Genomic DNA, 12,181 nt, shown 5'->3' with positions numbered 1-12,181 from the left:
ACTGTAGAGAATAAACTGTTCTCTCTGGAAAAGTACAGAAGAAAAGAGAAAACAGAGAGCACATAGAGTGAAAAGGTGTGTTAAAAAAAAAAAGAGAGATGACTGATAGCCTTGTGTCAGCAAGACTCATGAAAACTGGTTTTCTCAATTTTGCTAAGGCTTTTGATATTGTGCCTCACAGCATCCTTCTGGACAAGTCCAGCTCTGATGTGGATAGGGTTAAGGTGTACTGGGTTATTCTATTCTATTCTGTCTCAAGCCTCAAAGCGTCTGGCTTCCTTACATGGGTTAGGTCAAGACACTGACTGGGCAAAGCCATGTTTTCCTTATCTGTGAAAGGAGGATAAAATTCCTTTCTGCTATGCTCTATAGATTGTGACCAACATAATAGGACCTCATGCTCAATTGAGACTGCTTAAATACAGTTAATAAATAAATGTAACACTGGGGGAAAGGGAGAGAAATATGCAGGAGAAAATAAAGAAAGAAAATTATAAAGGAAAAGGCAAGCCTCTTGAAAAAGTCAAACATGACAAAGACTTAAAGATATCAAGAGGATATTAAGACATACAGGCACAAAAAAGAAAACGTTAGGAAAAATTATAAGTCAAACATTTAGAACAAGAGTATCTAAAGGACAGGAAAATAGCAGAACTTAGAAGAACATTTACTTTCTAAATATGGCTGATAGATAAAACAGTGGCTGTGTCATGAAACAATTAGTACCCTGTGGCAGACCATCCCTTTCTCCATGCTGGAAGAACAAATTATGTTCCTCTGTAACTGCTTGCATTTCCCTGTGGTATAGCCAAACGTTCTGGACTCTCAGATAATGAGAGCTCTGCAGCACAGAGATCCCTAAGGAGCAGAGCAGATGCCTGTGAACCCAAAATACTTGCAGAGAACTGCTACTCATAAAGAAAGTTGCCTTGAGGGCCAGTAAGTTTAGCACTAATTAGGGTGGCTGATCAGCAGCTTTGAGAAACGTGGTTCCAGTCTTCCACAGGACTGTCAGAGATAACTTTTACAGATTGTTTCAGTTGCAGTTAGCACATCATTCCCAATCCCCTGGAGCAAAGGTGATTACTTTTCTTCCTTTTCCCTCTCTATGGAAACTTCTGAGGTTGAACTGGTATTCAATAGACTTTAGGATTTTGTTGGTCTTCTCTTATTCATGTATCATGGCCTAGATACTACGAACAAACATCAGCCAGCAATGATTAAAGTGACTGGTTTTGACTTTTGTTCTTAACCTTTGTGTTGATGTTGACTCAGATCATTCATCCTCCCTTATGCTATTCTAAAAAAAACAGAACAAGTAGAGAGAGATGGTACCAGTCTGACACCAGGTCTTGAGGTAGGGAATGGTCAGGGCTTTCCAGCACAAAAAATCAGTGAGAGCTACATGAAGAGATAAAAAAAGAGAAGAGCCACCTTTGGGAGAAAGGGCAGCAGCTGTGAGGAGCAGTCTCCTGGAAGAAGTCTTTCATGCCTGGCTGGGAATTATCTACAATTTTGACATTGAATTATCTCAATCTCAACAGGATCCTATTGGTTTTGGTAGAAACTTGACAGCAATCCAAAGAAGTCAGGTTCATAAACTTTCAGAGGATTGGGGCTTTGGGTTTGGTTTTGGGTTTGTTTTTTCTTCTTTGGTTTTTGTTTTTGATTATTTTTTTTTAGTTTGGGTTTTTTTTACGGAGGCAATTAAATAAAAATAATCCTATTTTGGAGATGGATATGCAAACCCTTTGAGGATTAGCCTGCATTTTTGCCAGGATACTGCATTATTTTGTAGTTACATTAACACTTTCCAAAATTACTTCTACTTTTATCTGCCCATATCTCATTCCACATGTCCAGTGCCTCTGCTAATTCACGCAAATTCATTGGTGCAACAACTATACATGTGAAGCACATACAAAAGCGACACGTGTTTTGGTTCAGAAAAGTGATCCAGTGAGATACTGTCTGTAACAGATTTCTCGAAGGCAGAACACCAGTTTCAGTCAGCTGAGTTTAAAAAGGCTCAGTACAAATTACTTTTTTTCTTCACTGGGGATGGCTCATCAACAGCCTGGAAGCAAAGTCTGGGCCCTGGCTTTTTAACAAGTCCCACAGGAAGGAATAATCAGATCAGCTTATTTAAAAATACTTCTGTATGGAGTGGGGAAGGATGACAGCCTAAACTGGGTCTGGAAGGGTTTACTAAGTTACTGCTGCACTGTGTAAACACATCTATACCTTGCTCTCACATATCAGGCTAGGAAGAAAAGTGACCCCCAAGCATTAAGAAAGCAACTGTGCTCAATTTGTGCAAGCAACTAATAGAAGCTCTAAACTGGGATATTCGCGTACAGCATGCATAGATTTTTTATACATTGCAAGTATATAAGCAAATTACTCCTTACTTGACCTAGGGAAACACCACTCCCACTCTGCACACAATTACATCTTTTATGTTCTGCATGAAAGAATATACTGCAAATGAATCTTAGTACAAAGTTTAAATAAAGAATTACCAAGTAATAATTAACCCAGCCTGTCATTTATTATGATTAGACACTAAGGTAAGGTCAGTTTCCTTCAATGCTTCTCAAAGAAAGTACTCATTTTAGAACAGGTATGACCAGTTACACAGAGGTCTCAAAAGACACAGTGTTCTCCTCCTGGCTTAGTGATGCACTGTGTATTCATTTTTATTGCTGGTTTTGACCCAACTATCAATCTCACAGCCAAGGTGACATGCTAAGAGAGCCAAGTCACACTGAGGTTATGAGTCACCCAGGACTTTCACCTGTAACCTCTCCTGTAAGGTTTAACTAAGGATCTCCTCTCTTCTGTGATGAAACACTTTTCACTGCAAGACAAGGTATGTTACTGTGGTTTCAACATGAGGACTCACAGGTTACATTTTATTCCTAAGCTCCATTAATGTGGGAAGCTCTTTTTTGCGCAGGTGGCCAACCAGAGGTTAGTAACAACTAATAAATCAGACCTCAGTAGGGATAAATTAATTTGCTATGTACTAAAAAACATCTTACAATGGAAATACCTTTTGTTCTAAGTTCCTTGTCCAGATGGTGTTTTGAGAACAAGCTGTGTAGACTTGTACATACACAGTTCCCCAAATCTATTAGCACTCCTTTATGTTACTGGGCAGAATTTGTCTGGTGATGAGATTCTGTTGAGGCATCTCAGTGACTTCCCCACTGCTTAGTTCCCCCCCAGTGCACTGCAAACCACCTACTACGGAAGTCTTATTTTCAGATTTTTGGGTTAGAGATAATGCTAATCTTACAAAGTCGTTATTTACTATTTATATTATAGTTGCACATAGAAACCCCAAATGAAAGGATTTAATTTTAATTAGGTGTTTTGCAAACAATAATAAGAAAGAGTTCCTGCATCAGAGATCTAACAGCATTATCGGCCAGAATAAAAGCGATGGATGGAACAGATAAACCACAAGGTGGGAGTGGATTGGAAAGACTGAATAGCTGTAAAGCAAACAGACTTCACTACAGCTCCCTACTTGCCTAACTGATGGGCGTGTTTCACGAGCATCACAGAAGAAAAAGGATTTGAGGAGGGATTTAGAGGAGGATAAGACATCAGCTTTATGGATTTTGGCAAGGACTGGTTTCCACTGCTAGATACTCCAGCAAAAAAAAAGATTTAGGACTTCTGCCTGTCACTGAAAGAAGCACAACTGCTTAAGAAGTTGCACCAGGTGACCACCCCTCACTTTAATAGATTAATTGCCGCAACCTATGGTGAAAGATGGTTTTGCTAATTGACTCAAGCCTATTTAACATCTATAAACTGGAAAAAAGTTTTAATTTTCATCTCCTGTGAGTACACATAATTACATCCTCTCTTTGCTGTTTATCCTGAAGTTGATCATGCTCCAGTAGGGCTGGAGTCCAGAAAGCATAACTGTATGTTGAAATGCAAATTGCGCAATAATCACCATCATAGAGATTTAAAGGGAAAATTATGGGATTTGTTATAATCTCATATGGCTTTACAGGACATTTTAAACCAGCAAATACAAAAATTATTTTCTGAAATAGAAAATATGACTGCATTTCACAAAAATCTCAAGTCTTTTCCATTATGTGTTGAAAAACATTGTTTATTAGTTAGTTTTATGTTTTCAGTGGAGACAATTGCAGTCTGTGTTAAATACAGTTGTTTGGGAGATGATAATACGATATTATTATTATTAATGTTATCTGATTGATGTTGCACTAAAACATCTGAATTTAAATCAAGTTAAACTCTTCAGAATACAATAATTAAGCTCTCCTAGAGATGATCTGTGTGCCACCGGCAGCTAGAAATCTTTTCTTCCCCTCCATGCCCCACTCCAGGGCCCCTGGATGCTATTCCAGGCTGAGTGTCCATCCTTTAGCCCTGACAGAAGCCTCCCTCTCTTACCAGTCAGGTACTTTCACTCACCCATTCGCCTTTAACCACATATTTAAATGAAAACCAGATTTTTGGCTCAGGTTCCCTTTACTGGTGTAGCACAGTAAGTAACAAAGCATGATTCTGGTCAAGCTTTCAAGCAGCTGAGTCCAAAAATACGTATGCAAATCTCTTCTCCCCCTCCCCTTTATTTACATTTCATCCACTCCTTTTACATTTTGCATGTATTTCCTACTGCTTAGCTTCTGTCATCAATCTTTTTCAATTGATTAATGACTTACCCATACAATATGCACCCATGCAAGCTCCAATCATTGTCTGCAGCATGTGTTCTTGCCACTAGGTATTCAAAGCATATATTTGGTCATTTCCTGGCTTTCAATCCTCATTAGAAGACAAATAAAGACCTTTCAATGGACTATAAATAGCCTGCTAAATCAGCTCCTCCCTGGCTACTCCATCAACCTCTCAAACACCCTATTACTTTAGCTGCACAGTTCCAATAATTAAGGCTCCTAGTTTTTCTAGGCCTCAACTACATTGTTTTCACTGACACCTAGAAAGTCTTATTTCAGGAAATGGGAAAATTAACCACAATCTTTATTTATTTATATCCACATAAAATAAAACCTAGCTAGAGCTGTTAAAGTACCCGGCACAGGTTTAGAAACGTAATTACAATATCATAGAATCAGTCAAAACACCAGCTGCTCTTTCTCTTCTGTATCTCTTCTGTCAGCTACGTATCATTCACTCTTTAGGGAGAAGATTCAGTGAAGATTAAAAGTCATTCTAAACCATATCTATTATGCAATCATGTCTTTACCTTGCTGCTATAGCTAAGCATCTCTTGTATGAACTTTGGAAAGAAGCTATGGGGAATAAGTAAACAAATAACCTCTAAAAAAGAAATATTAATGTCTTCTTCTAGCATGTAGCCCTGATGACTGCACCCATGGCACAGTTCTGCAACATCTATTGCTCAGAAACTACTTTCATATGACTTTGAGAAATGCGTTGAACAAGTCTATCCTTCCCACTAAGGTGAAAAACAAAGAATTAATCATCCAAAGAAGATCTAAAATAAGTCCTACTATATACAGTTGTCTGATAGGTAGCAAAACATATTTTTAAAGGTCAATAGAGATGTGGAATGCAGAATTAAATACTGATTAATCAGGATAGGACTGGTAGTTGATACAAGAGCAAGTTAACCACCTAGTGCTGTAAATAATTACTACTCTAGCAAGTTTAACATCCATGAGTACAGAAAGAGAGGCATATGTTTAAAACCTGGGACGTTTTTATATAAATGGATGAAAAAGGATGCAATAGTATTCTTCCAGGCAGTCTGTCAGGCATTGGCTATTGCCCATGTAACAGTGGAGGTATAAGTCAACAGGTGGCCTTACAGTTTCACCTAGGACACTTTCAGGCCAAGATATTCCTGCTGATCCAATATGAATTTGCATCAGGTTGCATTTTGGCAGTTATATATTCAGAAATGCAAGAAAGCCATGACAAGATTTGAATTGTCAATTAAATGCATAAAGAGTCTTCCAGGAATGGGTATTCTGTATGTCCACTTTAGATGCTCTTCAGAGGGTGGGAGGCTGTGAAAGAACTCCCAGGTAAACACTAGCAGTAGCAGGACTGAAAGTAGGAATATTGTGTTGTGTCAAAATGTATACCTGAAAAACATGAATGCAATCCAGACATCTTAGGAAATGGGTACTACACTAAACTTAGAATAATATAGCAATTATCTGTGATATTTAAAAGTCATCTCTTTGTGAAATATTGCATACAATGAAGTTATACATACTCGTCTCACTTATTTTATTAGGAACAATTTATTCTGCAGTAGGATGAAGTACAGTATTTAACTGTAACATACTTTCCAAACTGGCTAATCATTCCCTGCATCAGCATGAAAACTTGCTGTATTTTCTCCATTTGGTGGCAGAAAAATATGGGCAAACCTTTCTCAGTAACATTAGTAAAACCATGGAGCTTTGACGTAACTAAGGATTGGAGTGCAAGAAAAACTCCCCAGGCCTGCAGCTGGAGTGTATGTTCCAAGTCCTCTCAAGGGACTAAGAAATCTGATTGATTGCTTGGGTGGCTGTTCGACTATCCCTCTAAATATAAAGTTTAGCTATAGCTCTTCAAAATCCAAGATTCCTCTCCACCCCATTATTTTTTTTTTTTTTAATCCAGCCAAAACCTGATAAATATCTGTCAACAAGCAGTTCATCAAATAGCAATGTGAAGCTTTGGTATATCAAAGGGCAAGAGATCATAGAACAGACATTTGTCTAAAATGTAGCCAGATATTCCAAAGAGCTTAAGGATAATTTTTTCAAGTTCAACATCCACCTCTATAGGCAAATTTTCAGAAGTGCTCAAAGCCATGCATGCTAGAAGTCTCTAAGAATGCTGCTACTTGTTTTGGTACTTAAAAAGAAGCAAAGCTTTTTGAACAGCCTGTGCCCTTTGAAATATTTCTGCTAAAGGATATTACAGTCTCCCTAAGTTATTATTTTGAGTTCGATATGTATCTGTAGATCTCTAGAAAATAATCTTATTGTAAACCCGATTTTTTGCTAAATGAAAAACAAACAACACAGTTGTTTTGGAACGATGCCTGTTGTTTTTGAAATGGCTTCATAGGCAGCCTTTGTATGAAATACTTCATCCTTGTTTTTTGGAAACTTTAAATAAGCACATGTCATTTTTCCATCTATTTATAAAGCAATGGAAAAGGCATTATAAAAGCATTCTATTTTGTTCCTTTTACACATAGATCTCTTCCTAAACTAATGCCTATTTTCTCCACTACAAATACTGTGACTTTTACAAAACAGAATTACATCTGATGTGTGTTAATCAAATTGTTCTGTTGGTTTTTTTGAGCACTACAACTACATCTTACTAAACCCTTACTCCTGAATAAAATATGGAGAACAGCCTCAGAAAACAGCACTGACTGTTGTAGTTAACAATAAGAAAATTCAAGAAACTGGAAGAAAAATAGAATACAGTTTAATAAGGGTCAAGTTGAAGATGCTACACTTACACAAATGTGTACGCATCATAACTGGGAAGGTAATTTCCTGTGAAAATCCCTGTTTCATAGGGATAATGCAGAAAGGCTGCATAGTATGACTACAAATGGTCATGTAATATTAGGTATTTCATCAAACAGCAGAAACTTTGCAATATTTTTTGAAATAGCTACCATAATATGACTAAATTCTAGTGATTTAACACAAGCCCATTTAAGTAAGATGTTACTCCGAAGATTATTTTTTCAGGTTTATCATTTAAACAAATCAACAATGGACTGGGAAGCAAAACCCAGAAAAGGAAGGTAACATGACAACATTCATCTGACCCAAAACTAGAGAAATCTGTGCTGCCTTTCAAAGTTCAAGAGACACTTTTCATTTTGCCACCTCTCACAGCTGCTGTTTCTGCTGAAAAGTGTACATCAGACCTAAAACGAATCCCAGAAGGCTATCAAGTACAAGATTGGTTTCTGACGGGGTAGAAAGGAAAAAATATTTCAATGAGAAAATGGAGTGTTCAAACAGGTCACCAAAAAAGGTTGGGGAAAATGTGTCCTGAAGGGCTTTCGAGCCTCAAATGGGCAAAGTCCTGTACAACATGGTCTCCACTCATAGTTCATCCTTCTCTGCAATGGGGGTCAGACCAGAGACCTCCTGGGGTCCCTTTACCACCTTCACGACTCTATGCTGACCCCATGAATTCACTTTTCGCAAGGCTACCAGCCTTGGAGGTGACTTTTCTTCTAGTGGGAGAAGAAATCCATTTGCAAGAGAACACTTCACTGGTCAGTGGATACCATGGGGGCATTGCCTGAGGCATGCATTTCATGAGGACACATCTCTGCACATGAGCGTGTGCACACACAGACACATGTCCACAGATACACGTGGCAGTGATCAGAGACTGTGTTCAAACTTGGAGGCTCTCCAAGGCCCAAATGTCCATCATTTAGATTTTGACAAAAGATTAAAAGAAATACTTGAGTATTGCTTGGCTCAGAACACCCAGGAAGGAGAGGAACTATTCCGAATTGCCTGAGGGAGTTGACAACTGAGAGCAATGGGGTAAAGTCAGGTAAAGAAAAACAGCTTGAACATCAGTAAAATTTCCTAACTGTGAGTGTTATTAGACTGGAATAATCTCCCCTAAGGGAAGCAATAAAACCTACATCATTTGCATCTTTGCAAACTAGACCAGACAAAGCACTGGGAAATATACTGTGGGGAACAATCCTGTAAAATGATTGCACTAATTTTTCCCATCTGTTGTTTCTCCATAGGATTGCTTCATATGTGGAATGTGCCATCTTCTTTTTCCTGTTACTTTATTCCCTTTCCTGTGGGCTGAGTAAAAAAACCCTGAAGGAAATTGTACCATCCTAACTGAAAAGTAACTGAAGAAAATTTGCATTTTTATTTAAAAAAAAAAAACATATTTTCTTTTTAAAATATAACCAGTGATAGACACAAGAGCATATTATCTAGGGTAATGACACACTTCAGTACAGTAGGCAATTAGGTTTGCCTTAAATTAATTATTGTTTGACATGCTGCTCATACAAATACTCGTGTAACAGAAGGAAGTCAGTTTGACCTTAATTATTGCCTGTAAATAATCCCTGAGTTGTAACTAAGTAATGCCTTTTAAAATGTAATTATTATAATACCAAAGTTACAGAGCTCATTGATTTATAATTACTTAATTGTTTATACCCATTAAACCACAGCTGTGATAGGTTCATCATGCTTACATGCACTAGCCTGGAAACTGACAAATTATGGCAAAGAACTTGGACTGACATTATCTCCCACAGTTAAACGGCTGAATAATCATTCCAGTCTAGTCAAGGTCAGTAGCAGTCATCAGATGGCTGATAGACTGTTGGAAATGAGCTGATCACTTCAGTACCCATCCTTCAGAATAACAAGTAGGGGACGAGGGGATAGTAAATATAAGCACCTCCAGGGTCCTGAGCTCTCACCAGCTAATTCAGACAAAAAGCTGCTGCTTTGTGAGTCTGATTTTACGCTTTTAGGGTCATAAAGTGTAATGCGCTATTGGAAGCACTGGTAACTGTTCTCCTGGGAAACAGAATACCCATGTAATTATGAAATTTCACCTCCTCCTAAACACAGGGTATGTGGTTGGTTGCACTCTTGCATGCAAGGGAGAGACTCATTTTCCTTCTCTTATCTTGCACCTTCAGACAGTAAGAGCATTTCACAGACAGTGTTCAAGCCAGACCGCCGTGGTTTAACTCCAGATAGCAACTAAGCCCCATGCATGAGCTCGCTCATTCAGCCTCCCTCCCCAGTGGGATGGGGTAGAGAATGGGAAAGGCAAAAGTGAGAAAACTTGTGCCTTGAGATAAAGACAGTTTAATGGGGAAAGCAAAAGTTGTGCGTGCAAGCAAAGCAAAATAAAGAATCCATTCACTACTTCCCATCAGCCATCCCCAGGACAGCAGGGCTCCATTGCACATAACAATGACTTGGGAAGACAAAAGGCTTCACTCTGAACTTCCTCCCCCTTTCTTCTTCTTCCCTCAGTTTTGTATGCTGAGCATGATACCATACGGTCTGGGATATCCCTCGGGCCAGTTGGGGCCAGCTGTCCTGGCTGTGCCCCCTCCCAACTCCTTGTGCACCCCCAGCCTGCTCACTGGTGAGGTGGAGTAAGGAGCAGAAAAGGTCTTGGCTCTGTATAAGCACTGCTCAGCAGGAACTGAAACATCCCTGTGTGATCAACACTGTTCCCAGCACAAATCCAAAACACAGCCCCATACCAGCTACTATGAAGAAAGTTACCATAGCCAAAACCAGCACACACGCCCATGGTCCTCTTGTCTTTTATATATTCAGATCTTTCTCTGCCACTATCCAGTAATTACCATCCAGACCACTCCGTTGTGTTACATGGATTTCTCCATAGTGAGTGGGAAAAAAAGGAGCTATGAAAGCATTTAAAAGTAGTCAGCATGACACACTTCCACTTAAATTGTAAATCCCACCTGTCACAAGAGTGGAAAAGCCAACAGTTTTCTTAAACCTTAGTTCTGAGAAACTGAATCCTGCATTTTGTTTTAAAGATCCTATATTTTGCTCAGAATAGAGCAGAATTTAGAAATAATCCGTGTAGATTTCACAGCGTTAAAAGTTTGATGCGGTTCAAATAAGCTGTCAAAACCATCGGCTAGCAGCATGTGAATCCTGTGTGTTACAGAAATAGACCCAGGAAGGAATGGTAGAACTATGATCTGACCACTCAAATAACGATGCTAGCCATAAGAGTATTCACAAAGCAGATCTCAGAAATAAGAGATTATGTGTGCTCTCAGTACTCATATGAATTCTTACCTATTTCTTAAAAATCCAATGTATTTTGGAAGCCTGAGAAAACCTGTTCTGTGTTACACCATTGAAGAAATTTCTACTATGAATTTCTTCAGAGTATGCCCAAGACACTGAAGGTGACAATGAAGATTTTTGTGCAAGCTGTACATATATTTTAGGGGTTAAAAAATTAACCCTTTAAGGATTTGAAGACTATGTTCTGATCTCAGCTTTTCCCGGTCTGTATAGCATGGAGGTAAAAAAAAAAAAAAAAAACCAGCACCATTTGTCTTAATTTCTACATTCCTAAAAAAGGAATATTAGTCATATAGGTTCACCAGTCAAGTTGCGTCTAAATTCCCCATGGTAAATGAGACTAAAGAAATGCAAACTATTCTAGTACTGTACAATCCAGATGAAGGGATAATACCCGGTTTGTTATTACCGACATTCCACAGCAATTAGGGAATCATGGCAGAATCCTAAATCTATGGGAAGAAAACCAGATTACCTCAAAGTGTGGTCCTGTCCCATCATGTGACTGAAAGTGCAGGATTAAAGGAGCTGTTATCCAGTGTTTCTTGTGCACTTTTTTGTTTATAATGAAAAGTGTTTCTTTTTTCAACTGTCAGTTATGCAAATACAACACGGGTCCATGCCCTTTTGTGTAGCCTCACCAGTCATCAAGGCTTTGCAGCCAAACTCTACTCCCCATTCTACCTGCACAGACCTATTCCTTTCAATCTTTCTGTGATATATTAACAATAGGCAAAGAAAAACTTGCTTAAATATAGGACCCATCCATTCCCAAGTGTTGATTCTCTTGGAAAGGTGATAAGCACCTCTTATCTATTCTGCTTTTTCAGATACAGCATGAAGAAAATGCATAAATAAAAACATTCATTCATTCATTCACAAAAGTTTCATTTATCTTCCTTAGCTGCAATGCCTACTGAAGAAAATAATGCTTACATTGCTGGCATCTTGTAATTTTTTTTCCTTTTGTCATTTCTTATCTCAGGCTTAGAATATAAATTCTCCAGTGCAAGCGCCATTATATCATTCTGTATTCCTCTATCATAACCAGAGCAAGAACAGTATGAAATCACTTTAAAAAAAGACCAAAAAAACAACAACAAACCAGAAGTATCTGGAAGACTAGTTAGTGTTTAAAGTGTATCCTCAAAATGTAGAATATTATAAAAATAACATGGACAGCTGGACCTCTCTTCGCTTCAAACATTCTGAGTTTATTTCCTATATAATTTTACATTGGCAGAGTGTAGCACTTAGCTGAAATAATCAAAGGAACTTTAACCAGTAAAAGTAGCTGTAGATCCAAA

This window comes from Strigops habroptila, chromosome 4 (assembly GCF_004027225.2).
Source record: "Strigops habroptila isolate Jane chromosome 4, bStrHab1.2.pri, whole genome shotgun sequence".
NCBI classification, from domain to species: domain Eukaryota; kingdom Metazoa; phylum Chordata; class Aves; order Psittaciformes; family Psittacidae; genus Strigops; species Strigops habroptila.
This window is presented reverse-complemented; position numbering follows the sequence as displayed.